This window comes from Zeugodacus cucurbitae, chromosome 3 (assembly GCF_028554725.1).
Source record: "Zeugodacus cucurbitae isolate PBARC_wt_2022May chromosome 3, idZeuCucr1.2, whole genome shotgun sequence".
Taxonomy (NCBI): domain Eukaryota; kingdom Metazoa; phylum Arthropoda; class Insecta; order Diptera; family Tephritidae; genus Zeugodacus; species Zeugodacus cucurbitae.
Window position 1 is genome coordinate 59,341,805 of NC_071668.1, and position 22,434 is coordinate 59,364,238.

General features: G+C 37.0%; 1 protein-coding gene across 5 annotated transcripts in view; it reads left to right on the forward strand.

Annotated features, from left to right (window-relative positions):
* LOC105216178 (beta-1,4-glucuronyltransferase 1) overlaps positions 1–22,434 on the forward strand; it is a 249,143-nt gene that overhangs the window by 111,203 nt on the left and 115,506 nt on the right. The window lies entirely within an intron of this gene.

Genomic DNA, 22,434 nt, shown 5'->3' on the forward strand with positions numbered 1-22,434 from the left:
GCTTACAAATGGTGCATGCATAAAAACTCACAAAGTCAGCACAAATACATACACGCACATGTGTGTCTGCCTACTAACTATTTATGTTTATTCGCCGTTCTGTGCGAACATTTGTTCATTTGTATGTGAGTGTACCATATGTGTGTGCAACTTTGTATTCTTCTGCGTGTAAATATTTGCTGTGCGTAAGCTTGAGCAACTTTGCCACTTTTCGCATGTCTGCTTCCTTTTTCACATGAATACTGCAACAACAACAACAATAGCAACAACATTAGCGCTGCTGCTGCTGTATGCTTTGCCTTTGTTTAAAACAAATGAAGCATAAAGCCGCCGAACTCGAAGTCAAATTAGCTTCATTAGCGTTCGGCGAGTTTGCTTTAGCCGCTTTGGGAAAATGCGAAAAGTGTGATTCATTGATTAATGCGTTAATGTGATTTGTAATGTTTGCAATTCTTTCTTTTCTTCTTCTTTGCAAATACAAACTACAAAGTATTCGAGTAGCATTTTAATGAGTTGAGTAAGCGATCAGTCATTATATCATTTGAACGCTTAGGTGCGCCTATTAGATTGAATATTGTACACTTCTAAAGTGAATCTACGGCGAAAGATGCGTTCAGGTGGTTGCCACACTTCTATCATTTATACTCTCTTATTGCTCTTATTTAAATTACTCATATTAACTCTAGTGGCAATTAAAGCCTATTTAACTTCCAATAGCAGGTCATAGGCTTTCTACTTTCTTATAAAAATGTGGGGCACTGCCTTTTGGGGGGAGTTATTGAATGATAAAGTATAGTACAGTGCTTACGTTTTGAGTAATTTCGAACAACTTTCCGAAACCAAACCAAACAAAGAAGAAGAAAGTTCCACGTCTTCGCCTTGAAATATTTTGTATGAACTGCATTTCTTCCCTCACATTATTAAAGATAATACTACGCAGATTTTCCTTTGGCACCCTGAAACCTCGATTGTTTCTATGTTGTCAACATTGATATTTCTAATCTTCTCTTGATTGAGGTACGCACTTAAACCCGAACCTACTGTTCGTCATCAAACATCTCTAGACTCCATCCATTCTGCGGCCGAGAGTTGCTGTGGTTGTATCATCAGAAAACTATTTGGAAAAATGCTGTCGAGCTGACGGTATTTGGTTGGTTAGATATCCGAGGCAGGAACGACATATCAAATGTGAAGCTCGAAGAATGGCATTATAACTCTTAGATTAATTTGTATATAATTGGCGTAGATACCGTTTATCCGATTATAGCTGAATCGATAACAGCGCGTTAATCCTCTCCCCTTCGCAATTCGGCGTCAGTTGGAAATCCGAATTGTAAACAGGTCGCTCTCCACCTGATCTTTCCAACGGAGTAGATGCCTTCCTTTTCCCCCTATTTCCACCGGCGGCTACTGCATCGAACACTTTCAAAGCTGGAGCGTTTTCGTCCATTCGGACAACATGACCTATCTTTTTATTCGCTGAACTATGTCAATGTCGTCGTACAACTCATCGTTTCATCGTCTGCGGTATTCGCCGTTGCCAATGTTTAGAGGACCATAAATCTTGCGCAAAACCTATCTCTCGAAACTTGGGGTTTTCGTCTCATCGTCCACGCTTCTGCGCCATACATCAGGACGGGAATAATGAGCGACTTGTAGAGTTTGATTTTAGTTCGCCGAGAGAGGTCTTTACTTTTCAATTGCCTACTCAGTCCAAAGTACAACTTCAAAGTTATGACTGTCAACAGTGACGTGGGAGCCAACATGAAAGTGCGCTGACTGTTTGTTTGATGAGAGGAGATATTTCGTCTTGTTCTCATTCACCTCCAGACCCATTCGCCTCCTTATCCAATCCTGAAAAGGAGGAATAACGTCGCGGTTGTTGCTTCCAATGATATCAACACCATCGGTTTACGCCAGCAGCTGTACACTTTTATAAAAGATTGTAGCTTCTCTATTTAGCTCTGTGGCTCGTATAGTATAGAACCGATAGTGAGTCACCTTGTCTGAAACCTCGTTTGGATGAAAATTGGAACGCACGATACTAGCATTCTTTATGAAAATTATGGAGTAGAAAATTATCCGAACATATAAACGTTTATAGTGACTTTATAAGCCAAAAAGGTAACTGTTTTATTCAGTCAGAACATAAAACTGACCTTCACTATCTGAAGATATTAAGAGATTGTCCAGTATTATTCAGAGATTATATAAATGTAGTTATACAATGTTCGATTGCTGTCAGAACCGGTTATCAACAGGTCATATGGATTTCTAGAAGAGATGGACGATAGAAAAGTCTTGGTCCTCTTAGCAAGGGTTCCTCAAAACGTATTTATATAGTGGAGTACTTTCATCGTAACGCCTCGAAAGCTAAAAGCTTTAAAATTCGAACGAACTAAATTGAAATTAGATCAAACTCATCCCTTGTAGTAAGAATTACAGTGATCCCCGTTTAAGTGCCTTTGTTTTTTCTCTAAATTTACATATAAAATTCCCCGCTTAAGAAAGAGCCTCCGCTTAAGTGCATTTTCCGCTTAAATTCCTGTAATATTTAAGCCACAAATACAACATTGTTTGCAATTTTCCTCTTTTAAGTGCCTTTTCATATTTTTGACATTTAATGCGCAGAGTCTTGCATGCTAAGAAGGGGCACTTCTGCGGGGATTATTGTATTTAATAAAAAAGAGATACATTGGTTTAGGATAGCCTTCAAATGATTGAAGATAATGGAGATTGGGAACCCAGTTGGGATGGGTTGGGGAATCTGTTTGAAAACTTCTCTAATCCCCTTATTATTCATAATAGTACGAGAGCCCACGACCAAAATTTTTGTCTCACAGCAATACGGCCCAAACCGCATCAAATTGATAGATACGATTATCTTGAACTCGAAAATACCAATATCAGACATTTTCCGTGTAGCGTTTGATCTGACCGAATTTTCAAAATTGTCAAAGAATTTTACCGAACTGCATCATAGCAATATGTCTGATTTGCAGACTGTAGTTGAATGATAGTTCTGAGATACCGGAAACATATTTTTCAGACGTTAGTGGTGTAGCGCAAACCCGTAAAATAACTTACAAAAATAAAAAATGAGACAAAAAAATGTCTCATAGCAATACGTCTGAAAATCTTTTTTATTAGTAAATTTTGGTTATTTGATGCGAACAAAACAATTTTCAGACGAAAATGTGAACGCATTAAATTTTGAGACCGTTTTGAAAATGTTAACAAATTTTACGGATCGGTATCATAGCAATATGTCTGAAAATTGTTGGACATGATAAAATAAGTCCACATGTGCAAAAAATTTATATCAGACAAATTAAGTGTAGCACCTTCTCTATCAGACAACTTTTCGATACCCAGATATCATTTAAAAATCGTATTGAGGCATCTTGAATTTTCTGTTACAAATCAATGAATACGTTGCGACCCTGAATTTATTAGATGATAATTAACAAAGAATTTACCCGAAACCGTAACATTGCAGTTGAAGAACTGAAATAAATCGCACAAAAGGAAACTAGGATGAAGTTGAAAAAAAACGGTATATTAAAGGTTACAAAATATTCTCGCATTCAATCGCTGTCGGATTCGGAATCGTCGTCTCTCGACGTCGCTCAGGAGATCTTCAACGTCCTCTTCTGTAAAATAAACATCTTTAGTGAAAATCACGAACTTATTTATGAAATTAACAGCAAAAGCCATGTAAACTGTACCTGTTGTGGATGATGATTTGTCGTCCAAAATAACGTTGTCGTTCTATGATATCTGTAATCTGTCAAAGTACTTATAATAGACAAGGGAGATTCTTGAATATCTATGAAGGCTGTAAATTTAAAAAAACATTTAACAGAGGCGTCGGTCAGGCGACTCCGAAACGTTATTTTCGTTTTTGGGAGTATATGCTACACTTAAAGTGTCTGAAAACAGGTTTTTGGTAATCCTGGTAGCAATACGAAAAGTTGAAAAAAAAAAATTATCCGTATTGCTATGATACAGGTCGGCTAAATTTATTGACATTTTCAAAAATGCGCTCAGGCTATATGCTACGCGCAAAATGTCTGAAAACAAAATTTTACGTAATACAATTATAAAATCTATGCACATTTTCACTATCAGACGTATTGCTATAATACCGACTGTCTTTTTTTATTGACACAGCAGAAATGGCCTCCCACGCAGTTGCTACACTTTTGACCGTTACTACACGCCTAGTCGGGTTCAGAATCATACAATCTAACGATTTTATAGGGTTTTTGCCGTATTGCTATGAGACATGGTTTTGGTCGTGGGCTCTCGCACTATAAGAAATCTAAACTTTAACATTAAGATTGAGAAACCATTTTTTGCCCTTCGCACAGCCGGCGAATCTATTAGCGATCAGCTGTTATATATTTTTGTTGTTCCTAATCAGAACAGCTAAATCAGAGCTTTAATTAAGCAAAAACCGCTTAATTGATCAATTAACTTCTGTGCGAAAAGGTTATTAATAAAATAATACAAATACATAATATCAGAAGTGGAATGGCTTAGTTCAGTACGTCATGTTTCAGCTGCTATAATGTATATTTTTCTATTCAAGAAGCTTGCTCAAGTATGCCTACATTAAATAAAAAAAAAAATATATAAAAAATTTAACAAAAATTAAGATCAATTTCTTTAGTAACTGTAAAAATTGCGAACTGTAAAATTTCGCAAAAGATGTTTGCCGCTTCTTACCGCATTGATTTTAATCTGTCAAGCGTAGCTAATAATTGGGTCACTGACTTGCCATTTGATTTCGGATCAACCGTCATACTGTGTTTATTGTTATTTTTATGTCTTTGATTTTATTAGCGTTTTTCTGAATCAAAATTAACACTGCTAAATGCTATTATTAGCACACTTCATTTATGGTAGCCATAACTCCTGGCTAACTTACAGCCAACGGGTGCAGTTAATACTCATTAACATCATTATAGTGAACACTGTGGTGGTGCTGTTTTAGTGTTTAACGATTATATATATCTTTCCATATAAACTCGTAGATATGTATACATATGACTTTTGTATATGTGTATGCCTCCACTTTAATTGTCATTAGGGTCAGCGGGTGTTTGAAAAGTATGACGTGAAATGCCAGAACTTGCACATATGTTCCAACAACAACAATAATATCCATAAAGAAAAATTCTCACATATGCATGCTTTCAGTCATAAGTCATCAAAACCACAGCGCACCACTCGATATGTCGCAAAATGTATTTTTTTGCACTCGTTCTCTCTCTCTCACTCTCTCTCTCTCATACACCTCCCCCACAGCACCAGCTGCGTCATTTAATCACACCAACATATGTGCTGTTGGCAATTCATCAACCTTAATTAGCATTTGTCACGCTGTTAAGCTATAGCATGACAGACAGTCTGTTGCTGCTGTTGTTGTTGCTGTTGCTGACAGCACTGACCAGTCATATTATTAATGATATTTTGTTTTTGTTATGGGTCAGCCAACACTGACCAACACCCGCTACTACATACAAACTCACACTCTTTTTTTCTCTCTCTCTTACCTTTTTTCTCTCCCAAAAGCAAAGCAAAGTTCACATTAAAAAAGCACCGTTATTCCAATAGTTAGGTTAAGTACACACCGGTGGTGAGGGAATACCTTGTGCTCAACGCCATCAGTCATAAACTGCTCAGCACATTTGACACTCATACTATTGGCATACTTTTTATACTCATATTCACCTATATACCCACTAGTATATCTACATATATATATATGTACTGTATCTACAAGTACATATATTCTTTCTTAACTTTTTCTGCCCTTTCTTCCATTCCACTGGGACTCTGTTGTGACATATTTTACTTTTTGTTGCCCTTAACACCATTTAATTTCCCTTTTACTGCATTTACCTTCTTTCACTTTTGCTTAACATACATACATACATACACTTGCATAATATATACAACAAATCTTATCTGCATTGACAGTGACTTTCAAAATCACTTGACGTGCTTAGTTACTTAAGTATCTGCATAAGTAAATAAGTAGCGGCGCATTGCAGCTGACTGAACTTTAGGTGTTCTACTTTTGCTCAGGAACATTGTGTTCGTTTGCAGTGATTTTTAACAGAAATATGTCACAGTTATGCTGGAAATTAGTTAATGGTGTACTTAAGAGAGAGGAAGATAATGATCGAGAAATAGTCAGTCTGTGGTATAAAAACTCCAAGAAACAATAAGTTAAGGTCCATATTGGGGTGTTTCAGGATTTACATATATAAAAGTTCTATGCTCAGTCTACCGAAGGAATATCGCCAGAATAACATAGGCAGGTCCATCTGGGATATTTACATAAAAATCATATGGATGATCCATTTTCAGACGATCCATTTTACATAGCTCCACAGAAAAAAGTCTAACGGTGTGATATCAAACGATTTTAGTGCCCAATCGACCGGCCCAAAACGTGAAATAATCTGCTCAACGAAGTGATCTCTCAATAAATCCATCCATTGATGATGCGGCATCATTTTTGAAGAAATATGGACCGATCATTCCACTGGCCCACAAACCACACTAACCGATGTTCTTTCTGGATGAAATGGCAGCTCTTGAATCTCTTCAGATTACTCTCGGTTTTTTGCTTGTTTACATTGAGCCAGAAATGGTCCTCATAACCGAACAGAACTTTGTTCGAGAATCTTGGCTCTTTTTGGAACTTTTCAAGAGCCCATAGAGCGAAGCAATGTCGCTTGGGATGGTCGAGCGGCTTCAGTTCTTGCACAAGCTGTATTTTGTGGATTTTCGTAATAAAGTTGAACAAAAATTTTATGACAGCTTGACACGACTCACGCGTGATCTTCCAAAAGAAGGCTATTGAAAAAAGAACCTCTACTTGGATCACATGATATAACTGAGTTCTCAAAGCTCATGAATACAGTTTATTCATTCCTTCAGGAATAATTTACTCGGTATTCGAGTTAAAGGACTGTAACTTTATAATACTTATTATGAGGTATTATAAAGTTACAGTCTGACGACGTACATAATTCCGAGAACACCACAGATTACTCCTATAACGCTTAGGGTGAGCCAAAATGGGTTCTCTAGGAGAATTTTATAATAAAGAGGAGATCAATGATACCACCCAACCGAATTCGATACCACTAGTGGACTTTCTAATCACGAGATTAGCAAGTTAGCCTTAGTAATAGCATCCTATAAAATGAAAATACGATTCACTGTTGAAAAATATAATTGAAAGAACATCGTACAGATTATTTAAGTTATTCTTACTGCTTTACTCCATTAAGGTATTTACTTAGTTATGAAGAGTCCAGGAATCCATTGAAGGAATGATGTTAACAACGTCCAAATCTTATGAAAAAGTATAGAAATTGAAACTGATTTAAAGAATTCGACCTCATAGTATTACGACTTCAAGTTTTTGTCTTATTGTCGCTGCTAGTTTTAAGCAATCGTGAAGAATCTTGAAAATGCAAACAGAAACCAATCCGGTATTTTCATTTGTTTGGTCGTAGGGCGACTTAAGGACTGGTAAGCGAAAGTCATATCTTACAATAGCTGTCATCGATTGGTCACTTCTCTGCTCGCTATCTTTGGGCGCTGCTCGACTGTCAAAAATTTTACATGTGAAAGCAACAACAAAGTTATCTAGCAGAATTCGTGCAGTAGAGTATGCGAATACCTCATTAAAATTTCAATCGCCGCTTGCTGAGTGCTACAAAGTTTTGTTTTACACATTTTAGAAATATTTTTCTATTGTGAACGGCTCAAAGAATAAATCACTGTCAAAATAATAAAAATTGTTATGCACAAATTTGAAATTAAAAATGGCAGGCGAAGATAAATCGTCAGTATTTTGTATTAAATTTATTGAATATAAAACTTGATTAAAAATTAAATTTGTTGCAAAAAACCTAAGACATGGACGGTGGTAGAAGAGTTCAGTGCGACCAAGTATAGACAGTTCGATTTCAGTGCTGCCAGTTCGTATGAAAATGTGGAAAGTTTCTCACGATTGGCTTGTCTATAGCACTCAGCCAATCGATGACAGCTAATATCAACTAAATTTATGAAATAAATCATTTGTAAGGTACTAAAAGGTTTTCTGTAATTTTCTGATATCAACTACTGCCTTTGGTATTCTTAGAATAAGGCTTTGAATAAGTGATATCTTCAATCATGCCTGTCATAAGCTGTAAGGAAATTTCGCACATCTATATATGATCTCCTAGTTCTTAGGCTTCTCTTCTCATATTTTCTCTTTGAGTGCAATACGGTCTTCTGGAAAATGCAGATAAATTTTGGAATTTTCTTATCGATTCGAAAGTAGAGATTCAATTAAAGTGAATATGTTAAATACATACGATACTAAGAACCTCATATATTTTCCCACCATTTATACATATATCAAACGACTTATTGAATCAATTAATTTATTTTTTCTCCATGAATCATATATAGTTGTTACTTACATTTATATAATATTTAATTTTTAAAGTGAGCTTTCATGTGAAAATTGAAAAATTCGCATTCAGTTGATTCACATAGACCAAACGGACAGTGTAAAATAAAAGAGTACACGCACTGCCTGAAAATCCCAATTTTATTATAAGAATTTAGCACACAACATTGTTTAAATATTTAATTTTAACGCTCGGTGCGTTGCAATTTTATTAGTGCATGCATTTTTCTACACTTTGAGATATCACAGCAATGATGGATGCCCTGCGGTGTAATGGGAGCATTTACACTTTGCAGTTACCCTATAGGAAATTGAAAGAAATACGAAACTAAAAATAATTCTTTTTTCCTTTATTTTCGAAGCAAAAGAGATTGCAGAGTCAAAAAATTCACCGAGGCGGATTCATAAGACGCCTTCGATCTCAGAGGTACAGGTAGATATAGCCCAAGATTCGACTTGGGATTGAAATTTTTCCTCAGAATGAGACTTTGCCGTTGAACCCCGTTAAAATGTTTTCTCATACTACTCATATTTCGAACATAACTGTAAAAATGCGAGTTTGTGTGCACAACCTGCGGCACAAAATCAGAAAAAAACAACAACCACTGCAATGGCGATTGTGCAACCAAGTGGTCCACCATGTGCTAATGTTTTTCGCATTTCGCATGTTGTTGCTGTGCACACATGCATATGTGCGCATCATTGCTTTATAAATAAAAAATAGCAAGTTGTTGTTGTTGCATTTTTTATTTTATTTTTTTTTGTTGTATATTTTACATGTCTTTTTTTGTTGTTTTTTCCCTTAGTCATTGCAAATTTTTATGATGCTTTTTGCTGTTGTTTGCTATTATCATTGTTGTTGTCTTTTTGTTTTTTGTTAGCTTTACGCTATCATAGGTGCCATGCGTTGTCTTTATTTTTATGCTCGCTAAAATTGCAGCATAAAAATCATTACATATGAATGTATGTAGGTACGGTGCATAGAAGTCAGTATTACATAGTAATATAAGGGTGGTTCTTAAGAAATCCAAATTAAGCAATATTTGCAATATAATAAACGCAATCGAATATGCTTTGGCCAAAGGCAGTGCATCCGAATTTTTGCACGAAATGGAAACAGTTATGGCCATAGTCAACGAATGGTGATTGGGCATTCATGTTAATATGTGTTATCTTCGGTTACATTTTAATAGATTTTTTGGTATTAAAAATATCAACAAGTATTTATAATATGTAATTATTGAACGCTTTGATGAAAAAACTTTGTATACATATATCCGTCCAAATCAGCTCCATTCGTCTCCAAAATATTTTAAATAATTATATTCAACTGCAGAAGTGCTACTGGATTAGAATTTTCATACATTTGCCGAACTATTTTATATTTTTCAATGTTAGAACTACCCTAATAATTAAAAATTTTTCTCCTCATTTTTCTCACTTCATTAATAACATGTTGACACACATGAAGTTGATTATTTCATACTAAAAAAATACATTTTTAAATTTTACTTCGAATTTTAAAACCACCCTAATATTTAATTTTGTATCCTCACCTTTCTCACTAAATTAATTACACATTGCAACACATGAAGTTAATTTGTTCAAAAAAAATTAAAAAAATAATTTTTGAAATGTCATATTAAATTTTAGAACCACCCTAATATTTTAAATTTCTTTCTCCTCAACTTTCTCACTACATTAATTACATGTTGCTGCAGTGAAGTTTGAAAAATTAATTTTAAAATGTCATCTTAAATTTTAGAACCACCCTAATATTTTTTTATTCTGCTACCCATCTTCCTCAACATATCTAAGCTGCAACACATATAGATTTTACTTCAAATAAAATGAAAAAAAATAAAAATTAATGAAACATTAACTTATTCGACTTTAGTACCACCCTAATATCTGCAATTTTCCGCTTCCCTCTCCCCACACTGCACATACATATACTGCAACATATGTGGTATTTATAGACAATGGCGGTTGCATTTTTCTCCGCGCGCGCGAAATAAATTAAATTTACAGTAAAAATTACAATAACAACAAATGCGCACAGTATAAGGTGTTGCCAGAAGGGCGTTGGTGGACAGCGATGCATGCAACGCGCGTATGCAACGAAGCGCTCAAATGGAAACAACGGTAATATGTAGAGCCACAGCAGCACAGCACGAGCGATGCACGTCTGCTGGTCAACGCTTTAATAAAATGCGAGCTGGAAATCATATGCATATACATATATATACATATATACATATATACGTATGTATGTATGTATGTGCATTGCACTGAAATACCGTAATTGTCGCGCAATTTTATACCGCTTTTCGTGTTGCACATACAACTAACTATTATTATCACTGCTATTCTTAGTGCTTTTATGGCGGGCGCAAATACACAAACATAAATATTAAATATATAAACTGTAAGCTGAGCTTGCTGGCAATTGCCATTGTAATAGCAGCGTGAAGTTATTATGTTGAACGTGCCGTATGACCGCGAAGAATCACCGTTATAGTTGCAAGTACTTGCAGATATTTCCGTTTCATATTAAATGCATATGTTTGTATGTATAACCAGTTTTTTTTTTCAATAAAGAAATTAAACTCTCATATTCGCCACAACAATGACAAAAAGCAAGTCTACCAGACAGCCGCCAGCACATGAGGCAAACATATGTTTATAATGTGTTGCGTAAATAATATAAAATAAAATTACAACAAAAAATACAACAAAAAAAAATAATATAAAATATAAATTGCTGCCTGCACCGTTGCAACGCTTGTGATTTGACCTCCTCTCCAATGTGCGCACATTTCACGCTGTGCGTATTGCCTTTGAGCTTTCTTTTGTTTACACATAATTTCACACTTTAACTGTTGCATATTTCAAGGCGTTCACACTTGTGAAATTGTGTAAATATAATGTTACAGCAGTTATTATGCCACTGAGTGTACAGAAGTGTTGTAAAATAATTGTAACGTGTCTGCCTTTTAATTATTGAAAAAAAAAGCAAAAACAATAAAAGAAAGGTGGAGAAAAAAATGTGGACTGGTATTATCTTCTCAGTATGTCACAAGTTCGATCAATGCATTGATAAATAAATACAGCTGAGCCTTAGTGTGAGAACCGAAGGTTTTCAAGTCGTTGCGAAAGACTGATGATTTCGCAAAATCGACCAAGAAAAAAAGTCACTCAAACAAATTTAGGATTTCGGATATTCTATCGAGAAAAAAGATTTAGTTATTCTGACGATTTCGGTAAAGCACACGTGGAAAAATATCGGTAAAACAATTAACGATTTCAATCAATGGTACAAGGATTATTCCAAAAGACTGGTGTTTCGGAAAATTCCACTAGAGAAAAGTGTCCCTCGGTATCGAATGGGTCAAACTTTATGATCAAAAGTTACCTCGCAAGTTACTAGAATGTGGTAACAAGCGAATATATTCCTGGCTTACATTTATTTTAATGCCCACGGTGTTGACACAAAATGTCATATTTCGGAAGTTTTGCCGACATGTAATTAAAAAAAATGATATATAATATATGTAATTCTATGTTAATTATGGAAAAATATACGAGGACCGGTTCGTATTGAACTTGGGTCTTAGCTCATACAAATAGCAAAGGATGTCAAATATTCACTTTATGAGCCCACTTAAGTCTGAAGTTATCAAGAATTACGACTAGTAGTACGAATCGTGAGTTGGTTAAGAGCATTTTTTAATCAATTCCATTGTAAAAGTTTGTTAAGTAAAGACTATGACTTTAGGGAGCTATACCAGTGTAACCCATGAAAAATTATTAGATTTTCGTGATTTTTTTTTTTTGAGAAATTACTCGATCGAATTTTGCGAAGTTTTTTGGACATATTAAGGGGGGATGGTAAGGTTTGACAACTTTTTTTCTTCATTTTTTTTTTATTTTTTTCTGAACCATCAACATCTCAAGAATATTGTGTGAAAGTTTTAGCTCAACGAAGTTACAGCAGGTTGAATAACGGTACCTCCAGCTACTTGCGCTGAGTGTACAAAACTTTGAATCGATTTTCCCAAATATGTCATTTTTAAAGTCGGTGACCAGCCTACAGAAAAAACTACTGCATCGATCGTTTTGAAATTTTGAACAAATATTCTACATATATATAGCTCTCGAATTTTTCCATTTTAATTACTAACAATTTTACAATAACAAATAGGTCGATTTTTTCGTCTAAAATCGTGATTTTGGCTTGAAAATGGTACCAAAAATTGAAAAATTGAAAAATTAAAAAAAAAAAAACTCAACGCCAATTAAAAGACAAACTAACAAACTAAAGAAAGCATTTTGATTTTTTTGGTTTCGGATGATCCAGTGATGCTGTAGGCTGGTCACCGCACAACAACTTTTTTTCGAGGTGCCTGCAGAGATCGACGATAAATCCGTTATTCCTCGCTATTTTTCGATACAACTTTTTTAAGTATCCTTCAAATGTTGTACTTTCATATAATAATAAGTAAAATAAACCTACAGCAATAATTTTCTCTAAAAAAATTCATGAAAAAAGGTCGACGAAACAAACCGTAGGTCATTACATAGTAAACATATTCAAAAATACTCAGTAAATCAGTTCGATTGGTCAATTTCTCGATCAATTTCGAAAAAGGTCGTTTCGAAAAAAAGGCCACTAATGTTTCGTCTATAGCTTCTTATACCTGCGAACGGCCGCTCTTTAGAACGCTGTCATTCAAAAACTATTCATACGACCATGCCGATTTCTCAGGATATTTTTAAAAGTATTAACTATGGAATAACAAAAAAAAAAAATTCAAACAATTTCTCATATCGTTTGTTCTCTTTGTAGACCATATACATACGTACATATATGAGCTATAAGTTTAATGTAATATTTGTGAAGAACCCGAATTTTATCTAATCTAGAAGTCATCCACGGAGTACCAGGTTTTATACGATATTTTCAAGACCGGACTATAATATTAAGCTTCAATGCCGATTGATATATTCGAAAAGAACATAGGCTATGACTGTCATAAATCTCGAGATTCAATAGTGAGTGCAGTTGGGCATAACTATCTGTAGTAGTATCTGTAGAGACAGGTGTTTCTGTAGAACTCCACTTTTATCATGGATTAATTGCATGACGAAATTTGGTAAGAAAGCTTGTTATTGTGGATGTCCTTAGGAGGCCCATTGTGATACTACCGGGACTAAAAATCCCTCACACTATCCTGTCCTCATTGAACAACTCAGTGATCTTGATGAAATTAATTCATTCAAAATTGCTTAGCAACCGATAGTTGCCATTATTTTCCAATAAAAATCTTTGCATTGGTATCCCCAATCTGTAGGCATATATCCCAATCAAACAGTGTCTCGTTAGAACTCCTATCAGAGTTCTTATATCGTTCCTTTAAAAATTCAACAATCAGCAAGCCATATTCCATTCAGGCCACGTTTGTCTGCTTGTTGAGCAAGTCAGGGATTGCATCTACTGAGACTCAGCCAACTCTATGACATATTTGCCGATTATGTGTTTACATGTGGCCAAAAGTCCTCTTTATCTGGTTCAAATTGTAACGTTGTGCAATCTGACAAGTTCATCTGCTTCACTGTTACCTGGAATATCGCTGTGTCCTGGAACCCATTGTAAATTTATCATAAAATAGAAAGCTAGTTATTCTAACAGCTCAAGGCATTCATTCACCAACTTCTTGAATGTTAAAGAATCAAGAAAATATGTGAAGGAACTGTTCCCTTTGGGATATTCAGCTTTCTTTTAAAAATTTACCATCTAGTTCTCAGATTCTCTTTTGAATAAAATGTCGCCGCTGCTCCATTTCACCTATTTCAGTTTTTTTTGTTGTCTACTTTTTAACGTCCATAATTTGCTAGATATAAATTTTCCAACAACTTCACACCTCAGCTTCTTAATTTTTCATCAATCCGTGCGCAAATTCCAGCAAGTTCACTCAAAATCGATTACCCACCCATACACACAAATCATTTTCTTCTGAATATTGAACAAACTTTTTGCCGCTCACTTTGAACACTTTGAAATAAACTTTGTCAATTTTAATGACCTCAAAACTTCGTAATAACATTGAGCTAAACGAATGTAATAAATTAGTATATTAGGTTATCCAAATGGAATTAGCAGCAATCCATCAAAGTGGCTGCGCCAATAGTGACAAGTGACTGTAATGTAATAATAACAAATGATAAAAATGGCAGGTGTAAAGAAACTTGTGAAAAATGGGTATGAAATGCGATAATACTTGTGAGATATAGATATATATTTGTCGATGGCCATAAGTATATGTAGATAGTACTTACGTACTTGTCATTATTTTATTTATGTAAAACAGAAAATCATGATTTATGACATTAAAGAATAGAATGAAAAAAAAAAATAAAACAAATTAAAATTTGAAGAATAGAAATATATACCTATAAAGAGACAAAAATTTTACTCCGTTAAAACTCCAAAAAATTAATCGTTTATATTTATAAGAGAGATCTTAATAAAGGGAATACAGCGTAGTCCTTCTGTTTCAAATGTCCGGATGTTTGTTCGAATCGCCACTTTTCAAAATTGAGCAAATTTTCACGTTCTGTAAAGAATGTGTTTCGGGCGCTTCGCTCAAATTTTGAGATCAATATAATCGGCCTACTGAGCGTACCATTCGCAACACCATCACCCATCCTGACACCCAGCTTTCATTATTGGATAATATTCGACCGAATACACCACGTCCAGCACGCAGTCAAGTTTGTGTGTCGGTGGAATCATCAGTTCATTTTTCTTTAAACATGATGTCGGTGAGAACGTAACCTCATCGCGTAATGATAACCGACTATTTGATGCCTGAAATTGAAGCTTGTGATCTCGGCGACATTTGGTTTCAACAAGATGGCGTCAATTCCCACACATCACATCAATCAATGAATCTATTAAGAGAACACTTCGTTGCGTAGATAATTTCACGTTTTGGGTCGGTCGATTGGCAACCAAGATCGTATGATATCACACCGTTAGACTATTTCCTGTGGGGATATGTAAAGTCTAAAGTCTATGCGGACAATTCCGCTTCCATTAGGGCCTTGGAGCAAAACATCGAGCGTGTTTTTTGTTACTAGTTACCTGTCGGAATGCTCGAACAAGTCATAGAAAATTGGACTCAACGGATGGATCATCTCAGATGTTGTCGCGGCCTATATTTGAAAGAAATAATCTTTAAAAAATAAATGACAACGAAAGTTATTTCGAATCATAATAAACATTCCCCATTAAATTTGAATTGTCTATGTTTTTTGCTTGAAAAGTAGGGAATCTCGAAATGGATAATCATTTCTTTTCTATTGACGCGCTCTAATCTACAGCGAAATTTTAATAAATATCTAAATATCTGTACTAAAAAGATTGTTTTGCTGCTTGAGATCACTTTGTTACTTATGTTTCTCAAAAGGTTTTTCTTGACAGAAGAAGATAAATATAGAGAGGTTACCATAAGGTTTTGTAATACCATCTGGAATGAAAAAGGGCTGCCGTTTGAATATTTGTGCAGAAAATATTCGATGTCTGTTTATTTTGTATCATAAACGAAGTTGATTCAAAAGAAAGCAAAGCATTGAATACTAATGAACGGATTTAATATTTAAGAAACGGTCAGTAGACAAAGCAAAACTTATCTCAGTTCTTCGGGGTAAACAATCCTAAGAAAAAAATATCTAAGTCTCTGCTGGAAAATACTAAATACTCAGTATCTCCTTTTTAAAAGTATATGGAGGAAAATTACCTTATTTTTTCTGTTAACAGAGAATGGGAGTTTTCAGAAAGACGTACTCAGCTTCGAAATCCAGCGCAGAATCACACTTGCCAACAGTTGGTACTTTGGACTGAGTAGGCAATTGAAAAGTTAAGTCCTCTCTCGGCGAACCAAAATCAAACTCTACAAGTCGCTCATTATTCCCGTTCTGATGTATGGTGCAGAAGCGTGGACGATGTCAACATCCGATGAGACGACACTAGAAGTTTTCGAGAGGAAAATTTTACGCAAGATTTATGGTCCGCAGAACATTGGTAACGGCAAATACCGCAGACGATGGAGCGATGAGCTGTACGAGTTATACGACGACATTGACATAGTTCAGCGAATAAAAAGACAGCGGCTACGCTGGCTAGGTTATGTTGCCCGAATGGACGAAAATACTCCGGCTTTGAAAATGCTCGATGCAGTGCCCGCCGGTGGAAGCCGAGGATGAGGAAGGCCTCCACTCCGTTGGAGGGACCAGGTGCAGAGCGACCAAGTTACATTTAGGATCTCCAACTTTCGCCGAACTGCGAGGGAAAGAGAGAAGTGGCGCGCTATCATCGACTCGGCTATAACCGGCTAAACGGTTCCTACGCTAATCACATACATACTCAGCTGATAGATGGTAGAAGTTTTAAAGTTCTGCAATTTTGTTCCCTAGAAAGTTCCTTAAAGACTATTAGAATATTTTTTGTACGAGAAGTCCATATTAACGGGTGATTTTTTTGAGGTTAGGATTTTCATGCATTAGTATTTGACAGATCACGTGGGATTTCAGACATGGTGTCAAAGAGAAAGATGCTCAGTATGCTTTGACATTTCATCATGAATAGACTTACTAACGAGCAACGCTTGCAAATCATTGAATTTTATTACCAAAATCAGTGTTCGGTTCGAAATGTGTTTTATCGACAAATTTTGTTCAGCGATGAGGCTCATTTCTGGTTGAATGGCTACGTAAATAAGCAAAATTGCCGCATTTGGGGTGAAGAGCAACCAGAAGCCGTTCAAGAACTGCCCATGCATCCCGAAAAATGCACTGTTTGGTGTGGTTTGTACGCTGGTGGAATCATTGGACCGTATTTTTTCAAAGATGCTGTTGGACGCAACGTTACGGTGAATGGCGATCGCTATCGTTCGATGCTAACAAACTTTTTGTTGCCAAAAATGGAAGAACTGAACTTGGTTGACATGTGGTTTCAACAAGATGGCGCTACATGCCACACAGCTCGCGATTCTATGGCCATTTTGAGGGAAAACTTCGGAGAACAATTCATCTCAAGAAATGGACCCGTAAGTTGGCCACCAAGATCATGCGATTTAACGCCTTTAGACTATTTTTTGTGGGGCTACGTCAAGTCTAAAGTCTACAGAAATAAGCCAGCAACTATTCCAGCTTTGGAAGACAACATTTCCGAAGAAATTCGGGCTATTCCGGCCGAAATGCTCGAAAAAGTTGCCCAAAATTGGACTTTCCGAATGGACCACCTAAGACGCAGCCGCGGTCAACATTTAAATGAAATTATCTTCAAAAAGTAAATGTCATGAACCAATCTAACGTTTCAAATAAAGAACCGATGAGATTTTGCAAATTTTATGCGTTTTTTTTTAAAAAAAGTTATCAAGCTCTTAAAAAATCACCCTTTATTTTCTGTGAATGGGATTTCTTTAAAGTTACAAACAAACATAGACATATCTAAGAGTCTATGAGAAAATACAAACTAACCTCAGATCCACTGAGTTTAAAATATTAGCGAAGCCGCTGATGCGTATAAAAAGGTTTTAAGCTCAAATGAGTCTGTGTACATAGACACTTCCATGACCCGCCAACCTACCGTAACTAGCCGCTAACAAATTTATTGTATTTGTGGAAATTTGTTACATAAATATTAATTTCGCACACTATTTGCCGTTCTCGCAGCGCAAAGTTTTCTTTCTTTACGGAAACTTAACTCTGGCATTTCCCTAATGCAATTAGAAATTTGTTTGTTTGTAAACAGCGTTTTTTATCCAGTTTATTGTTTCGCTCACTTTTCACACCTTTTCCGCGCTTATTACTTAATTCTGAAGTTTTCGCACGTTCTATTATTTGTTTACCTTCAGGCAAATATTCTACATTTACATAAAGACAAAGACATGCATAATAGAGAGTAGCAAAAAATAGTATAATTATTACTTCTGTTTATGTCACGTTCATGCAAATTAGCCAAGTTTAGACAACAGAAAATAGATGCAGAAGAAATGTTGTAAAATAATAGAATACAATTTGGAAGAAAAAATAATGCAAAGTTATGGAAGAAAAAAATTATAAAAAATAAACAATACGATTGTTGTGAATAAGATGTGAAGTATTATAGCAAATTATATAAGGTTAAATATAATTGAATATGCTCAGTTTACTGCGCAGCAAGATAAGCTCGTTTGAAAGAATAAAACAAAAATTCCAAAAATATCATCTCGTAGCTGCTGACTGAGTTCTTGCTCCATATTAACGAAATAGCTAAAGAGAGTATCGTTTTAGACATGTGTTTTTCAAGAAGAAATAACACGTATGTGATTTAATATTATGGACAAGTATTTAAATTTACTATAAAGATAATTATGTTTTCGAAAATGATTTCGGTCGGGTGTTCTCGAATAAATTCCAGACGAAAAGCCCAAATTACGACCACTTTTTGCAGCAATTGGAGTCGTACGTCAGCAACAAACGCAGTTCCGGAGTAAATCTATTAATTATGAAATGACAAACCAAACTGAGGAAAAATCAAGTAAAAGCTGTCAAAGAGACCAACTTCGAAAAAAGTATATTCAACAACACGTAAAGCATACTAGTCGTCATACAGCTTAATCCGAGCACACTGATTTCAATTGATTCAAGCAATGTTTTCCGATCCATCTCAAATTTCAATTTTCAGCATGTATTAGGTCTACAACTTTGCTTCCGCCGTTGTTTTGTAAATTTAAGGCTTTATTGTATAAAAACGGTTACAAAAATGTTATTGGCCGTCGCTAGCTACTACTTTTGACCATCTTTCTAGCAGCATGCGTATTCCGCCTCGAACCTCTCATCTTTCGAGTCGATCCAAGTATCAATTTTTGTCTTCTTCATAAGAACTGAAGTGCTTGTTAGCTAGACCGTGTGCCATCGATCGGAACAAGTGGTAGTCAGATGGTGCAACGTCTGGAGAATACGGCGGTTGGGGTAAGTTCTCCCATTTCAGCGTCTCCAAATATTTTTTGACCACCTTTGCGACATGAGGTCGAGCATTGGCATGCTGGAGAATGACTTCATCATGTCTTTACTCGTACTGTGGTCGTTTTTCTTTTAGTGCTCGGCTCAAACGCATCAATTGCGTTCGGTATCGATCTCCTGTGTTGGTTTCACTTGGCTTTAGCAGCTCATAATATATCACCCCCAGCTGATTCCACCAAATGCAGATCATGTCCTTGGCGCCGTGAATTGCTTTCCCCATGACTTTCTTCGCTTAGGATTATCGTTCGTCGCCAGTTATAATGCGATGTAAAAATCCCTTTCGGTTGTGCCATTGAAGCAGCTGTTCACATGTTGTTCAGTTGAGAATAAGTTTGGGATGCAAACAGATCTCTACAAATATTCTGTTGGGTTAATGTTGACACAAATGTCCAAGATCGATATAAAACCATTTAATCGATTTTCTAGAAACATCTATTGGAAAACGGCGGTAGCAAAGTTGTATTTAATATTTTTTCTTTGATTACTGTTCATCAGATTGTTGTGTAGCACTTAGTGCTTTAGGAAGCCCATTGTGTCTCCAACTGGACTAGAATCCCCTTACACTATCATGTCCTCTTTGAAGCAGTGCCCTTTATTATAGGTGACTAGAAGTGAGGATGTATGTATGTGATTGGCGTTGCAACCGTTTAGCCGGTTATAGCCGAATCGACGATAGTGCGCCACCTGTCTCTCTCCTTCGCAGTTCGGCGCCAGTTGGAGATCCCAAGTGTAACCAGGTCGCTCTCCACCTGGTCCCTCCAACGGAGTGGAGGCCTTCCCCTTCCTCGGCTTCCTCCGGCGGGTACTGCATCGAACACTTTCAGGGCTGGAGTGTTTTCGTCCATTCGGACAACATGACCTAGCCAGCGTAGCCGCTGTCTTTTTATTCGCTGAACTATGTCAATGTCGTCGTATAACTCGTACAGCTCATCGTTCCATCGTCTGCGGTATTCGCCGTTGCCAATGTTCTGAGGACCATAAATCTTGCGCAAAATTTTCCTCTCGAAAACTCCTAGTGTCGTCTCATCTGATGTTGACATCGTCCAAGCTTCTGCACCGTAAAGCAGGACGGGAATGATAAGCTACTTGTAGAGCTTGATTTTGGTTCGTCGAGAGAGGACTTTACTGTTCAATTGCCTACTCAGTCCAAAGTAGCACCTGTTGGCAAGAGTTATTCTGCGCTGGATTTCGAGGCTGACATTGTTCGTGTTGTTGATGCTGGTTCCCAAGTATACGAAATTATCTACGACCTCGAAGTTATGACTGTCAACAGTGACGTGGGAGCCAAGACGCGAATGCGCCGACTGTTTGTTTGATGACAGGAGATATTTCGTCTTGTCCTCATTCACCTCCAGACCCATTCGCTTCGCCTCCTTATCCATGCGGGAAAAAGCAGAACAAACGGCGCGGTTGTTGCTTCCGATGATATCAATATCATCGGCGTACGCCAGGAGCTGTACACTCTTGTAGAAGATTGTACCTTCTCGGTTTAGCTCTGCAGCTCTTATAATTTTTTCCAGCATCAGGTTAAAGAAGTCGCACGATAGTGAGTCACCTTGTCTGAAACCTCGTTTGGTATCGAACGGCTCGGAGAGGTCCTTCCCAATCATGACGGAGCTTTTGGTGTTGCTCAACGTCAATTTACACAGCCGTATTAGTTTTGCGGGGATACCAAATTCAGACATCGCGGCGTAAAGGCAACTCCTTTTCGTGCTGTCGAAAGCAGCTTTAAAATCGACAAAAAGGTGGTGTGTGTCGATCCTCTTTTCTCGGGTCTTTTCCAAGATTTGGCGCATGGTGAATATCTGGTCAGTTGTCGATTTTCCAGGTCTAAGGCCACACTGATAAGGTCCAATCAGTTTCTTGACGGTGGGCTTTAGTCTTTCACACAATACGCTCGATAGAACCTTGTATGCGATATTTAGGAGGCTGATCCCACGGTAATTGGCGCAGATTGTGGGATCTCCCTTTTTATGGATTGGGCAGAGCACACTGAGATTCCAATCGTCAGGCATGCTTTCTTCCGACCATATTCTGCAAAGAAGCTGATGCATGCACCTTATCAGTTCTTCGCCGCCGTATTTGAATAGTTCTGCCGGTAATCTATCGGCCCCCGCTGCTTTGTTGTTCTTCAAGCGGGTAATTGCTATTCGAATTTCTTCATGGTCGGGTAATGGAACATCTGTTCCATCGTCATCGATTGGGGGATCGGGTTCGCCATCTCCTGGTGTTGTACTCTCACTGCCATTCAGCAGGTCGGAGAAGTGTTCCCTCCATAATCCCAGTATGCCCTGGACATCGGTTACCAGATTACCACCTTGGTCTCTACATGAGGATGCTCCGGTCTTGAAACCTTCGTTAAGTCGCTTCATTTTTTCATAAAATTTTCGAGCATTCCCTCTGTCTGCCAGCTTTTCAAGCTTTTCATACTCACGCATTTCGGCCTCTTTCTTTTTTTGTCTGCAAATGCGTCTCGCTTCCCTCTTCAGCTCTCGGTATCTATCCCATCCCGCACGTGTTGTGGTCGTTTGCAATGTTGCGAGGTAGGCAGTCTGTTTTCTCTCCGCTGCGAGACGGCACTCCTCATCGTACCAGCTTGTTTTTTGTCGTTGCCGAAAACCAATTGTTTCGGCTGCAGCGGTACGCAGTGAGTTTGAGATGCCGTTCCACAGTTCCCTTATACCGAGATGCTGATGAGTGCTCTCAGAGAGCAGGAGTGCAAGTCGAGTAGAGTATTTCGTGGCTGTCTGTTGCGATTGCAGCTTTTCGACGTCGAACCTTCCTTGTGTTTGTTGACGGGCATTCTTTGCTGCACAGAGACGGGTGCGTATCTTCGCTGCGACCAGATAATGGTCCGAGTCTATATTTGGTCCTCG